The following is a 14,512-nucleotide window of genomic DNA, read 5'->3' as shown; positions in this document are numbered from 1 at the left end:
AGACGGAGTGCAAAGTATTTCCAATTCAAGACCTTGTCCTTCTAACTGTAGAGATATGGAGTTGTTGAACAGGTTTTCTAATTTCCTTATTTTGATCCAAAGCATTTATCTCGGTATCATAAGGCAGTTTCATTAATTGTCTCAGGCCTATCATACAATTAGGCAATTGATTGGGTATTGTACAGCCTCTCATTATGTATATCATGATCATGCCCAATGATGAGTCAAGTGTAATGTAATCTAACATTGTGTACTGTACCATATCATATGAAGATCAATAAATGACATTCAATGAATCAAGTGCAGACATCAGGCCGATGGTGTGAGAGTGAGATGATAATGTTGTTTATGGAACATGACTGTACAAAGAGATTGCAGATATGTTATGTGCTGGTATGTGTTCCCCGACGTATTTCCTTCTGTCGTCGTCCGTCAGTCTGACTGCTCCTTCTATCAGCTCCATTGATAGTGAAAAGAAGTCTGTACTATGATGATGCACACGCACACACACACACACACACACACACACACACACACACACACACAACACAAGCGATCATAACAGTCAAATTCTTAAGTACATTCCAGCAAACCTGTATTTACTGGGACAGACCTGTCAGGACACTGTTTACTGCTTTTGTTTCTGGAATCCTGCTTGTTAAAAGTGCATGTAGGCGGCTGTTCTTTGATGTTTTTTTTTTTCTTTTCTCACCTGAGGAGACACGTACAGGGTCATAAAGTCATCAAGTCCAAAATGATTTGCAATAATATTCTCTTTTGTCTGCCATCACTTTAAGCTTGAAAAAACTGAGCAATGATGACTGAAGACATTTAAAAGCAGACACCAGCCACATGCACGCCATATACTGGCCTAACTCAATAAAAACATTTACTGTACACTAATGGGACAAAACAGGCAAAAATAAAGGTTTATGCACCCATTTAGATTAATCTGTTTTGCTTGTCTTTTGTGGCTCCTGCTTCCAAGCAAAGATGGAACGTTCTCAGAACTTTGGCTAAGATTCTGGCAAGGTTCTCTCAAAGTTATGAGTAAACGTTCTTCCAGTAACGTTAATAGAACGTTCATTCAGAGTTATCTGGTCTTTAATATTATTCTCAAAATCTTAGCACAAAAACGGTGGAATTATGGAATTTCTTTGAAACATTTTATTTTTACATTTAATTTTATTCAACTCATACTGTATTGCTTGCTTAAAATGAACCGAAAGTATGTTGGAAATTAACATTTATTAAAACATTTAATTAATAACAATTAAACAATAAACATTTATTAAATTGCTTATTAATAAATGTTCACCTTTTTATTATTATTGTTGTTTCCTCTAGTTATTATGTGTCTGTTTTTATTATTATTATTATTATTATTATTATTTATTATTATAGGTTCATTTTAAGCCACTACACTACACAACACTAGTTGGGTTAAATAAAACTACCCAGCATGTTTGGCAAACATTTATCCCAATCGCTGGGTTTGTCCAGTTTCATCCAAACTTGGGTTGTTTTTAACCCAGCACAGAGTGCAGGTAAAACTGTTTTTGCCATGTGTCAGGAATTAGACTAAAGCTCTAGACTACAAACTACCATCATCTCAAATGATTATGAGCAAAAATATCTATTAACATAAAGACATGCAAGAGTACACGTATCAGCCATGATTTCATATCCATACAAACGCCGGCCTCTATTTATAGAATATTTACTGTACTGCTGTCTGTAACACAACAGGAACAACCTTTTTCCGCTTCACTTCAGGAACGTTAAAAAGGTCTAGCAGACAACACGTATGTTGTTGTGATACAGTGACAGAAATCACGCTGCAAAACACACACTGACGCACACAAACAAACAACCACACATGCAAGCTCACATCTGCGCGAAACAGCTCATCTCTGGAACCCAAACACACAATAACTCACGCACAGGCTACTTGTTTGCAGGATACTAAAAATATAACAATAGGCCCGTCACAATATGATTCTGCCGTATAATAGCTTCCTTCCAGGTCAAATCCTCTCATCTCCCTCTCTGCGACGCTGCATTCGGCCACTGACCAACCAAAGGATCCATTCACTCATTCATTTGCTCATTTTCTCACGATCTCAGCTGTGTGGAGGATGTCCTCAAAAGTCCAACAACATCCTGATAGACAGCTGAGAGTCGAGGTTGTGCGCTCGTCTGAATGTGTGTGCGGTTTCTAACACATTTGGTGAGGTGTGCTTTTCTTTAGAATGACTTTCAGAGGTGTTGTGATGGATTACCACACTCTAGAAAAATGGTGCTATACTACTAAAAATGGTTCTTTGGCTCCTAATCATAGGGGAACCACTTTAAGTGCTCCATAGCACCAAATTGTGGTGCTTCAGCGGTTCTTTGAGATGACTGAGGTACTATATAGCACCACTGCCGTACAAAGAACCTGTTAAGACCCTTTAAAGGTGCTTTACGAGCCAAAGAACCACTGTTTAGCACCATTTTTGTTGAAGAAATAAAATGTGATGGCACCTCTTATGGGTTCTACATAGCACCATCTGTAGAGCACCTTTAAAGATATGGTGCTACATAGGACGAAAAGTGGCTCCCCTATGATTATGAGCCAAGAACCACTTTTAGTGCTATATAGCACTTTTTTTAGAGTGATAGGAATGAACTTCTATCATTTAAAAAACCCACATTGTGAGTATACTAAGAATCTCTGGAGAAACATAATTGAACTAAAAAAAATTCTGTGGTATGATTCCTGATTTCTCTTTGAAATATGAAAAAGTTATTCTTGGTTAAGTCATTTCACTCGGCGGCCATCTTTGAAAGGCCTCTCAGGCATTTCAGGCATGCAAGTGCAGCTCCCATCTCTTTGAATGGGGAAACACCCAATTCTCCAAAGTTTTCATCATGCTTACGATTAAATTCCATATTTGAAATCACTAATGAAATCTGACAACAATCCTCTCATAAATTTTGTTTCTAAATGCTCAAATCATGCCCCCCACATTTTTCAGGCTGGATGCCAATGCTCATGTGCAGTAATAAGTGTACATTTATGAGAGTAAGACTATTTCTTGAAGACTTAAAGGCCCACTGTGTTGACATAATCTCTACTAAAAAAGGGGAAGACAGGACGGGACACATTGAAAAGCTCCTCCCCTTTTTTAAAATTAGCCAATACCGTTTCATTTATATCACAGAGCTGTTGAACTTGGTAAAGCCTCAGTTTCCTCTTAATCTAACCAATTCTAATCCTCAACCCTCCATTTCGCTTTAAATCACAGCATTCTGTGCAGAATTCAAATGTGTCTGATATGTTTTGTGGTTTGCGCCGACTCGCGCATATGAGCCGCTCTGTGTTATTGTGTCTCTGGACCAGAGTTTCAGCGGTTCACGTGACACTAACATGAAACCAGACTTCATTCGCCTCAATGGAAAGCATATTTACACTGTCTGAATCGTTCCCTACCCCTATATAGTGCACTATGTGCCATTCACCATGTAGAAAATAGTGTGTATAAATGTGTGAACAAATGACCGATTTCAGCTGCAGCTTCAGCGTCTATTTACAATGTAGGGGGGCGGGACGCTTTAGATTCTAGAGAGCATTTGATTGGACAGAAGATCTGATGAAAAGCTGAAGTACAGAGTGATGTCATCAAAACTGTTGATCCATATTGGCGGAAGTGGAGACTGTAAGTTTTGAATGCTTATATCCTCTAAATATGAATTTTGTCAATGTTTTGGAGCACACTATCGTTTATAGATAATCTTAAGGCTAACATATTCATACTAAAAGACAAAAAACTTCAATTTTGATTTCATGGTGACTTTAAAGCTCTCCATGTATCATCTTTTAATAAGAAAGCTGTGAAAACTGTAAATCTTTTCATAAGGTATATTATTTTCTTGCTCCCTGGCATATAATATAATATATTATCAATCTGTATTTCTTTATGTTCTCTAATACAGGGGTTTTCAATCTTTTAAATGTCATGAACCCCCAAATATGATCATCACCCCATCCTAAAATTTAAAAGGCGTCTATCTTTTATAAACTCCAAATTTACAGTGAAAAATAAATATTATTTTTATATATTTTTTGTACTAACTTTAGTAATGTACTGTTAAATGTATTATTTATTTGTTTATTTAATTTTAATTTTATGTATTTATTTTAATCTAATTTATTTAATTTGATATAAACAACTATTTTTTAATCACACTTTTATTCATTCATTTATTTTAATCTAATTGTATTTACTTTTATTATATTTATTTATTTATTTACAGCTCCCCCCATCACTCCCCCTGGACCCCAGTTTGAAAACAGCTGCTATAATTAAAAAACAAAACAAAATAAATCAAAACCACCTTTCTTACTCTTCCTTTTTTCCAGGTCAATACAAAAAGCTTTATGAATCATATAAAGGCTGGTGTTTATAAACAGGTGCATTTGATTATTTATGACTACTGTTTTCATAATTCAGATCCATGGTCAAGCTCAATAGTAAGTGAGCAACAGTTAGCGCTTCCTAACAGCGACCGGCTTTCCTGTGAGTCTAGGGTAACAATGGTGGGAAAAAACTTCCTTCATTGACGGGACCTATTTTCACACGTCCACGTGAAACCGACGACAGCATGCACTCTACGCCCTTGACAAAGACCACCAAGTTCAACAAAGACACTTCTGACAAAAGGACTATCATGACAACATAAACAAAACGTTAAGACTACACCTGAGGCTGCCGTGGAGTCCATGGGAAAGGGGAGGGTGAGGGGGCTTACAGGACTATCCTAATTGAAAGGTGAAGTGTGTAATTTTTTGATGTCAAAATAGTTTGCAACTATAAGGAAGCCATTAAAAGGCTGATTTCCCTAAAAGTGCAAACACTGCGGTGCTATCAAAACATTGATCTGTTTGTTTGAGCATCCAGACCAACCCGATACAGCAACATTGGATCAACTAATGCCATTTTAAGGCTGTGTTTGTCTGAACAATGGAAGACTGTGGGATTAAAAGTCACGATTCCATTTGTCATCAGTAGCGGCACAGAAATGACACATTGTGCAAACTAATGACTCTACTGTCCACACTCTAAAAAATGCTGGGTTAAATATGGACAAACCCAGTGACTGGGTTGTTTTGACCCAGCAGGTGGGTTAAATGTTTAACACAACCTGCTGGGTAGTTTTATTTAACTTAACTATTTTTTTAAAATTACTATCTTGCTTGCTTAAACTGAACCCAAAATAGGTTAGAAATGAACATTTATTAATAAGTTTAATGAATAATAATTAAACAATGACATTTGTTAAATTGCTTATTAATAAATGTTCATCTTTTGATTATTATTGTTGCCTCTAGTAATTATGAGTCTGATTTTTAATTTCCAACCTATTTTGGGTTCATTTTAAGACAACATTTAACCCAACCCCTGGGTCAAAACAACCCAAACACAGAGTTTGTCCATATTTAACCCAACATTTTTTAGAGTGAGTATTGGGATTTGGTCTTATTCTGATTATGCATGTGTCAAGTAAACATGTGAACATGTCATAACCTGATTGCACTAATATTCTGGTTTGTAGCAATCTGAATAAGACAGCTGACATATGCCTGTGTTAAAAAAATATTACAGACCTTAAACATTTTTATACAGGAGTATTTCAAGCATATAATAAAGTCTTAACCAGAATATAGTTCTTAATCAGAAAACAGTGAACATGGTCGTTTACTTGCATATATATGACCCTGTCGGTGAGAAAAAGACAGAACAGCATGAATCAGTGGTAAATAGGCTCCCTGCCTTCACTGACAGTACATGAATTGTCAGACTTTGTGTGAAACGCACAAACACACACCTGCTGTTAGACACAATGATCTTCCTCCGAAGACTCGTTTTCTCACTGTGTGCTAATGAGAGACCAGCTCAGTCAAAGATTCCCACCAGTCTACCCTAAACAAACAACAAGGAACATACAAAACAGTAGGAGAGGGGGGGGACAGATATATCCAGGTGCTGACACAGACAGATGTGCCATTTTATTCCCATGCTTAAAAACATATTTTCCCTGGCTATATAAGTGCAAATACACCCACCCCAAACACATGGCCCATATATTCAACATGCAGGTCCTTACAGGTATTTGTAGCCTGTGTAATTACGGAAGCCTGTTAAAAACACACCTGAAATCTGGATTATGGGTTTTTTTTTGCTTTTGCAACCAACACCATTAAATCCTCGCTGGATTTTCACTCTTTGGAAACTCTAACCGAAAGACTTTGTTTGACCTCAAACAGCTCTCAGAGCTCTAAGTGCTCCTGTGACCTTTTTTTTTTGCTGACCTTTGACCTCTGACATCTGTACTCTGCTCTCCTTGACTCTCTCGCTGCTGGTGGAGGTATCTGAAAGCTGTGTTATGTATCTGTGTGCACAGGGTGCAAAAATAACTTTTTGCCAAACCAGCCAATGGTATAAGTAAATTAACAAAATTTACCTGGGTTACTGGCAATGAAATTGTATTATTTTTTATAAAATATATTTTTAAATGCACAATACCGCTCAAAAGCTTGGGGTCTGCATGATTTTTTTATGCTCTTAGAAGTCTCTGATGCTCCCCAAGGCTGCATTAATGGGATCAAAAATGCATTAAAAAACAGTAATATTGTGAAATATTATTATTATATTATTATTATAATGTGAGCTTGAACAAACGTATGCAATGCTCAGGAAAGTTGATGGGCCAGAGCTAGCCTGACTACGTCAGACTTCCTACTTCCGCTCAATTTCATTTCGCTTCTGTACTCAGTCTGAGACAGCGTCAGAGCTTTCTGTTTGCCACCGGTCTGGAAACAGCCGGGCCAATCAACGAACATAGGGCGGGCTGAGAGCCGTGACGTAGATGCTAAGCGCCGAGTTTTACATTGTAGGTTAGAGAAATTGAAAACCGAAACGACCGCGGAAATGGGAAACGAGACACGGGACGCAATTTGCTCTGTTATGGAGAACATTCAACTCTTTTTCAAACTGAAGCCAGAACAAGAAGAGTGTTTGATAAACATTTGTTTTATCATGTGTTTACAACAGGTTTACAGTGGAAGTTCAATCATAGATTTGAGTTCGATGCATGATGTCTGTGCTTCGATGCGGCTGTACAGGCACATAACATACCTCATAACTAAACGTATCTGATTGGCTTACGGGTAACCAATGATTTTAAACTTCAGACAAGCGCCCCCTGGCGAGAGAGAAAACACTTCTCTATTATGCCATTCCAGACTCTGTCTACGAAGCAAAGTGAAGTAGCAGAGTCTGGTATTACCAGGCTAGGCCAGAGCTGCATCGTGACAAAAGTTTAAGCCTTACCAATTTAAATATTGAAGCACAAGAAGTTGTTTGATGTTGATTGATTAACATTAAAAACACAAAGAAAAATCACTCACTACTCTAAGCTGAATAACTTTTGTAACTTTTTTAAGGATTAATCTATGTTTCATGGCTGGTAAAAAATATTTATGGCTGGTAAATTTGCTTATGTCCAGTGTTATTTATGTTAACTACATTTTTTTCACAGACGAAAATGAGAGGATAACTAAATAAAAACCAGTTTTGAATGACAAAACTATAATGAAAATCTATTGACATTTTCGTCAACAAATAAAAATGAGACGAAAATGTTATGATATAGACGAGATGGAAAGAGATGCAGTCAGAACTGATGTGTGGATGCACACATTTGAATTGTCACACACTGATCTACCCAGTGGGACATAAGTTGCCATACACTTGATGCATAAAACATTAAAAAATGTAAAGTCTGGGAGAAAGAGAAAAGCAGACATATGGCTAGATATGAAAAAGCATGACAACACAAAAGAGAACTCTATTCGGTACGGTTTTCTGTGTGCAAACACTCGAAGCACGCATCTGCACACACAGAAAGATAGACAGCGCACGAGTACTGAATTGAGCTCTCTTTCGTATCTGAATGGATAAATACACACAACATTATGTCAAAATGTCCATTTTGGAGAGTATTCACATAAACACAGTCAGTTATGTCTTAAAAAACATAAACAGGTGTGAGAATATCAGATGTACATCAGTGTATTGGATCCTCGCATTTGGTCTTAAAGTGACAGCAGCCTAATAAACTTAATGCCGTCTGTGCCCTTAAAATTTATCAAACAACAAGAGATGAAAAGAAAAGCATTCACTTTTCTTTAATAGCTGTAATAAGGATTTAAGTTATACATATAAATATTAACCCCAGACTCTTAATGCACCATGTTTCCTTCTGGAACATCAGTGAATGTTTGCAGCTTTTCCCTCATTTGTCCTCAGTGTGAAAAAAATGATCTCAAAATCAGATAATTACTGCTGAAAAGGCTTCAAATATGCAAAAGATGCTGGAAAACCAAAGAATCTGCAGAACCTGGAGGATTTTTCTAAAGAACAGAGCTCAGTTTAACTGCTCAGGACAAACAAGGGACTCAAGAACAACCATCACAAAACACAAAAACAGTCGTGGATCATCAGGGTAACCACACACAGTATTGAGAATCAAGAGTATGTAAACTTTTGAATGGGGTCATTTTTATAAACTCAGCTATTTTTTTGTCTTGTGGACTTTATGTAAAAATCTGTTATGTGAAATAGCTTATTCAGGACAGTACTAAATAAAAATAACCTGCACTTTTTGTGATCCTTATTTTGTTAAAAAGATTAACATTTTTGCAGATTCTGCAAACATATATATGTATGTAAACCTTTGACCTCAACTGTATATAGACAAACTATCATTGCAATTCAACCTAAACGGCAGTTATAGACAATGAAATCACTGAATGCTGAATCTCTGAATGCACAGCTCTCAGTAAACAAGTTACTTCACTCTAGCTAACGTCATTTATGAAGGTGGCGCCTACACATCATAAAAGTTACACTACCACCCAGAAACAACTCAAACTTCTATAGTGTTATGACATTCAAAATGCTATCTGTCATATCTTGTTTTATGTACCTTGCCAAACTACTTGTTTTCACTCCAGTAAGATAGTGTGTGCTTTTGGCAGTTATGCTGTTTTGTGCCGGATTGTGAAAGACATAAATCTACTGACTAATGCAATATCTTATGCTCACCCTGGCATTTGCAAGCAAGCAAGAAAGCCCTTGTATACACTGCTGTGCCAAACGTTACGAAACATCTGATGCACTGAAGATGCCCTGCAGACAAAACTGTCTAGACGCCGTTCGCCGTAACGCTATACCTGTCTAAGGTGTGTGTGGTGAGTCAGTCACGGTGTTAGAGTGTGTTTATCATATTTAATGAGTTCCGTCTACAGCAAAGTGATTGAAAACATGTTTGGGTACACTTTGAGGACACATTAACACACAAAGAGAAGAGTGGAGAGAGTGTTCAAATGAACTTAACCATGAAAATAAACAAATAATAGTATTGATTTGGAGGTTTTTATATTTAGTCAAGCGTTACTTTGACGTCTGCATGTCTTCACTCTACCAACCAATGAAAGTGTGACATCAAAATTTAAAAATGCCGCCACAGGGTGAATTCAACTGCCATAAGGGAGACCACAAGAATATGAAACACCTACTTATAGAGACCACAAGTCAGGGTACGCCCAACAGACACTAAAAATTCTCACAGACACACACATACATTTACATACCACAAAACTGTGTCCTTACTCACTAGAATCGACCAGCAAGTGTGGTTTTCTTCCCAACCAAACTACCACTTCTTAATTAACCGCACACAAATGTGGGTTGTCCACAAAGTCCTCCAGCCACACATATCTGATAACAGAAACTTGTCAAAATGATCAGTTACTTCTATTAGTTTGTCGAAAAAATGAATGAATTAATGAATTTAGAAAGAGAGTCCGAATGATTTGAAATCTGGACAATGATTGCATTTCTGAAGGCCTCAAATCATGTTCAAAGAGTTTTAAACATAATCCGGTACTTTACCTACTTTCGCATGTCAACATTGTAAAAAATGACCATATTTACTTTCGTAATGCATGTTTCTGATCGGATTCTTAACAATTTGTCAGTGTATGTTATTCCAAAGAAAAAAACTTTTTAATCAAAATGTAATAACCTGCTCTTCATCTGCAATGACTTTCTTCTCTGGTGATGCTACTTGATTTATCATTGAATATCTTGATTTACTTGAAAACATGTCAGATTAAAATGTGTTACTCTAGTTTAGTGTAGCTACATTCAGACTGTTAGAAATATCATAATCTTGACTGATATATTTTGAGATAAATGCCTATTCATTGAATGAATTGAAATACAAATAAGTTAAACATTAGCCGCTAAACACTTATAAATGGAAAGTGCTTCTAGTTTTACCACAGATCCTGCTATTTTAGTTGTTGTGTGAGAAAAACATTAATTACATATGTTTAAAATATACTATTTAATTCATGCCTAGGGCAGATATTGAATGGGAGGCAATATTGTTGGACCATTTATGCACAGTGCCACATTTTTCATTTCACTTGAATGGTTTTGACATTCGTAGTTTTTTTTATAAATTTAACTCTGGCGCTCTCTGCTGTCTTCTTGATTCAAAAACTGGCTACTCGGCTGTTTACAAAATAATATAGTATTAGCGCCATCTACCTTTGATACAAGGCAGTTCTTTTAAAACCTGACGATATGTATTGTGCCAATCAGGAAAAATAAACATAAATCATGTTTAAAAAGTGACAGACAGATGAAATATTTTGTTTAAGTCAGTGACTGAGGCCGCTGACCTGCATCGATAACAATGCAAAGTAATGGCGGGTGGAAAGTGATGTCACAAATAACTGCAAAATAACATCTCTCAGAGCTCTAAGTTCTCCCGTGACCTTTTTTTGCTAACCTTTGACCTCTGACATCTGTACTCTGCTCTTCTTGACTCTCTCGCTGCTGGTGGAGGTATCTGAAAGCTGTGCTATGTATCTGTGTGCACAGCGTGCAAAAGTAACTTTTTTGCCAAAACAGCCAATGGTATAAGAATATTAACAAAATTTACCTGGGTTACTGGCAATGAAATTGTATTATTTTTTATAAAATATATTTTAAATGCACAATACCGCTCAAAAGCTTGGGGTCTGTATGAATTTTTATGCTCTTAGAAGTCTCTTATGCTCCCAAGGCTGCATTTATGTGATCAAAAATGCATTAAAAAACAGTAATATTGTGAAATGTTATTAATATATTATTATTATTATTATTATAATGTGAACTTGAACAAATGTATGCAATGCTCAGGAAAGTTGACGAGCCAGAGCTGCATCGTCACAAAAGTTTAAGCCTTACCAATTTAAATATTGAAGAGCAAGAAGACACGAAAGGGAACTCAATTCGTTACTCGCGCTCTGTGTGGAAAGAAATCCGTGTCACGTGATACTGAAATGAGTACTCTTTCACGTCTTCTTGCAACTGAACAGACATAATCAAGCAAAATCATGTCAAAATGCCGTCTTGGCAAGTATCCTCGTAAACATAGTCAGATATGTTTTAAGTGAATGTAAACAGTTGAGAAAGAAAACGCATGTGTAACAGTATATTGGATCAGTGCAGATATTAAAGTGACAGCAGCCTAATAAACCAGCTGCTGTTTGTCTTTTGTTGATTGATTAACATTAAAAACACAAAGAAAAATCACTCATTACTCTAGATTGAATAACTTTTGTAACTTTATTAAAGATTAATCTATGTTTAATGGCTGGTAAAAAATATTTATGGCCGGTATATTTGCTTATGTCCAGTGTTATTTATGTCAACTAAATAAAAACGGTTTTGAATGACAAAAACTATAATGAAAATCTTGACATTTTCGTCAACAAATAAAAATGAGACGAAAATGTTACTGAGGGACAATTTGGAAAGAGATCCATAAGTTGGCATACACTTAATGCATAAAACATTAAAAAGAAAGAAAGAGAAGAGCAGACATATGGATAGATCTGAAAAAGCGTGACAACACAAAACAAAAGAGAACTCTATTCAGTACGGTTTTCATATTTAATGAGTTCCGTCTACAGCAAAGTGATTGAAAACATGTTTGGGTACACTTTGAGGACACATAAACACACAAAGAGAAGAGTGGAGAGAGTGTTCAAATGAATTTAACCATGAAAATAAACAAATAATAGTACTGATTTATTTGATTTTTATATTTAGTCAAGCGTTACTTTGACGTCTGCATGTCTTCACTCTACCAACCAATGAAAGTGTGACTTCAAAATTTAAAAATGCCGCCACAGGGTGAATTCAACTGCCATAAGGGAGACCACAAGAATATGAAACACCTACTTATAGAGACCACAAGTCAGGGTACGCCCAACAGACACTAAAAATTCTCACAGACACACACATACATTTACATACCACAAAACTGTGTCCTTACTCACTAGAATCGACCAGCAAGTGTGGTTTTCTTCCCAACCAAACTACCACTTCTTAATTAACCGCACACAAATGTGGGTTGTCCACAAAGTCCTCCAGCCACACATATCTGATAACAGAAACTTGTCAAAATGATCAGTTACTTCTATTAGTTTGTCGAAAAAATGAATGAATTAATGAATTTAGAAAGAGAGTCCGAATGATTTGAAATCTGGACAATGATTGCATTTCTGAAGGCCTCAAATCATGTTCAAAGAGTTTTAAACATAATCCGGTACTTTACCTACTTTCGCATGTCAACATTGTAAAAAATGACCATATTTACTTTCGTAATGCATGTTTCTGATCGGATTCTTAACAATTTGTCTGTATATGTTATTCCAAAGAAAAAAACTTTTTAATCAAAATGTAATAACCTGCTCTTCATCTGCAATGACTTTCTTCTCTGCTGATGCTACTTGATTTATCATTGAATGTTGAAAATTGAAAACATTGAAAATATGTCAGATTACAGAAGTAAAATTAGTTACAAAAACACAATTCACTCTAGCATCAATTACTGTAGCAACATTCACAGTTAGAAATATCATAACCTTGACTGATATACACTATATTGTCACAAGTATTGGGACACCCCTCCAAATCATTGAATTCAGGTGTTCCAATCACTTCCATGGTCACAGGTGTATAAAATCAAGCACCTAGGCATGCAGACTGCTTCTACAAACATTTGTGAAAGAATGGGTCGCTCTCAGGAGCTCAGTAAATTCAAGCGTGGTACCGTGATAGGTTTCCACCTGTGCAATAAGTCCATTCGTGAAATTTCCTCGCTGCTAAGTATTCCACCCTCAGCTGTTAGTGGTATCATAACAAAATGGAAGCAATTGGGAACAACAGCAACTCACCACGAAGTGGTAGGCCACGTAAAATCACAGAGCGGGCCGGGGTCAGCGCATGCTGAGGTGCACAGTGTGCAGAAGTCACCAACTTTCTGCAGAGTCAATAGCTACAGACCTCCAAACTTCTTGTGACCTTCAGGCTAGCTCAAGAACAGTGCGTAGAGAGCTTCATGGAATGGGTCTCCATGGCCGAGCAGCTGCATCCAAGCCTTACATCACCAAGTGCAATGCAAAGCGTCGGATGCAGTGGTGTAAAGCACACCGTCACTGGACTCTAGAGCAGTATAAACATGTTTTCTGGAGTGACAAATCACGCTTCTCTGCCTGGCAATCCGATGGACGAGTCTGGGTTTGGTGGTTCCAGGAGAACAGTACTTGCCTGACTGCATTGTGCCAAGTGTAAATTTTGGTGGAGGGAGATTATGGTGTGGAGTTGTTTTTCAGGGGTTGGGCTTGAACCCTTAGTTCCAGTGAAAGGAACTCTTAATGCTACAACATACCAACGCATTTTGGACAATTTCATGCTCCCAACTTTGTGGGAACAGTTTGGGGATGGCCCCTTCCTGTTCCAGCATGACTGCGCACCAGTGCACAAAGCAAGGTCCATAAAGACATGGATGAGCGAGTTTGGTGTGGAGGAACTCAACCCGACAGAACACCTTTGGGATGAATTAGAGTGGAGACTGTGAGCCAGGCCTTCTCGCCAACATCACTGCCTGACCTCACAAATGTGCTTCTAGAAGAATGGTCAAAAATTCCCATAAACACACTCCTAAACCTTGTTGAAAGCCTTCACAGAAGAGTTGAAGCTGTTATAGATGCAAAGGGTGGGCCAACTCCATATTAAACCCTACAGATTAAGAATGGGATGTCATTCAAGTTCATGTGTATGTAAAGGCAGGCGTCCCAAAACTTTTGGCAATGTAGTGTATTTTGGGATAAATTCCTATTCATTGAATGTATTGAAATACAGATAAGTTAAACATTAGCTACTAATTACTTATAAATGGAAACTATTGTAAAGTGTTTCTAGTTTTACCACAGATCCTGCTATTTTAGTTGTTGTGCAAGGAAAAGATAAATTAGCTACATATGTTTTAAATATACTATGCATGCTTAGGGCAGATATTGAATGGGAGTAAATATTGTTGGACCATTTATGCACAGTGCCAC

General features: G+C 37.0%; 1 protein-coding gene across 1 annotated transcript in view; it reads right to left on the bottom strand.

Annotated features, from left to right (window-relative positions):
- Positions 1-14,512, bottom strand: part of ical1 (islet cell autoantigen 1-like) — a 73,343-nt gene that overhangs the window by 55,441 nt on the left and 3,390 nt on the right. The window lies entirely within an intron of this gene.

Source organism: Chanodichthys erythropterus, chromosome 21, assembly GCF_024489055.1.
Source record: "Chanodichthys erythropterus isolate Z2021 chromosome 21, ASM2448905v1, whole genome shotgun sequence".
NCBI lineage: Eukaryota > Metazoa > Chordata > Actinopteri > Cypriniformes > Xenocyprididae > Chanodichthys > Chanodichthys erythropterus.
This window is presented reverse-complemented; position numbering and strand designations above follow the sequence as displayed.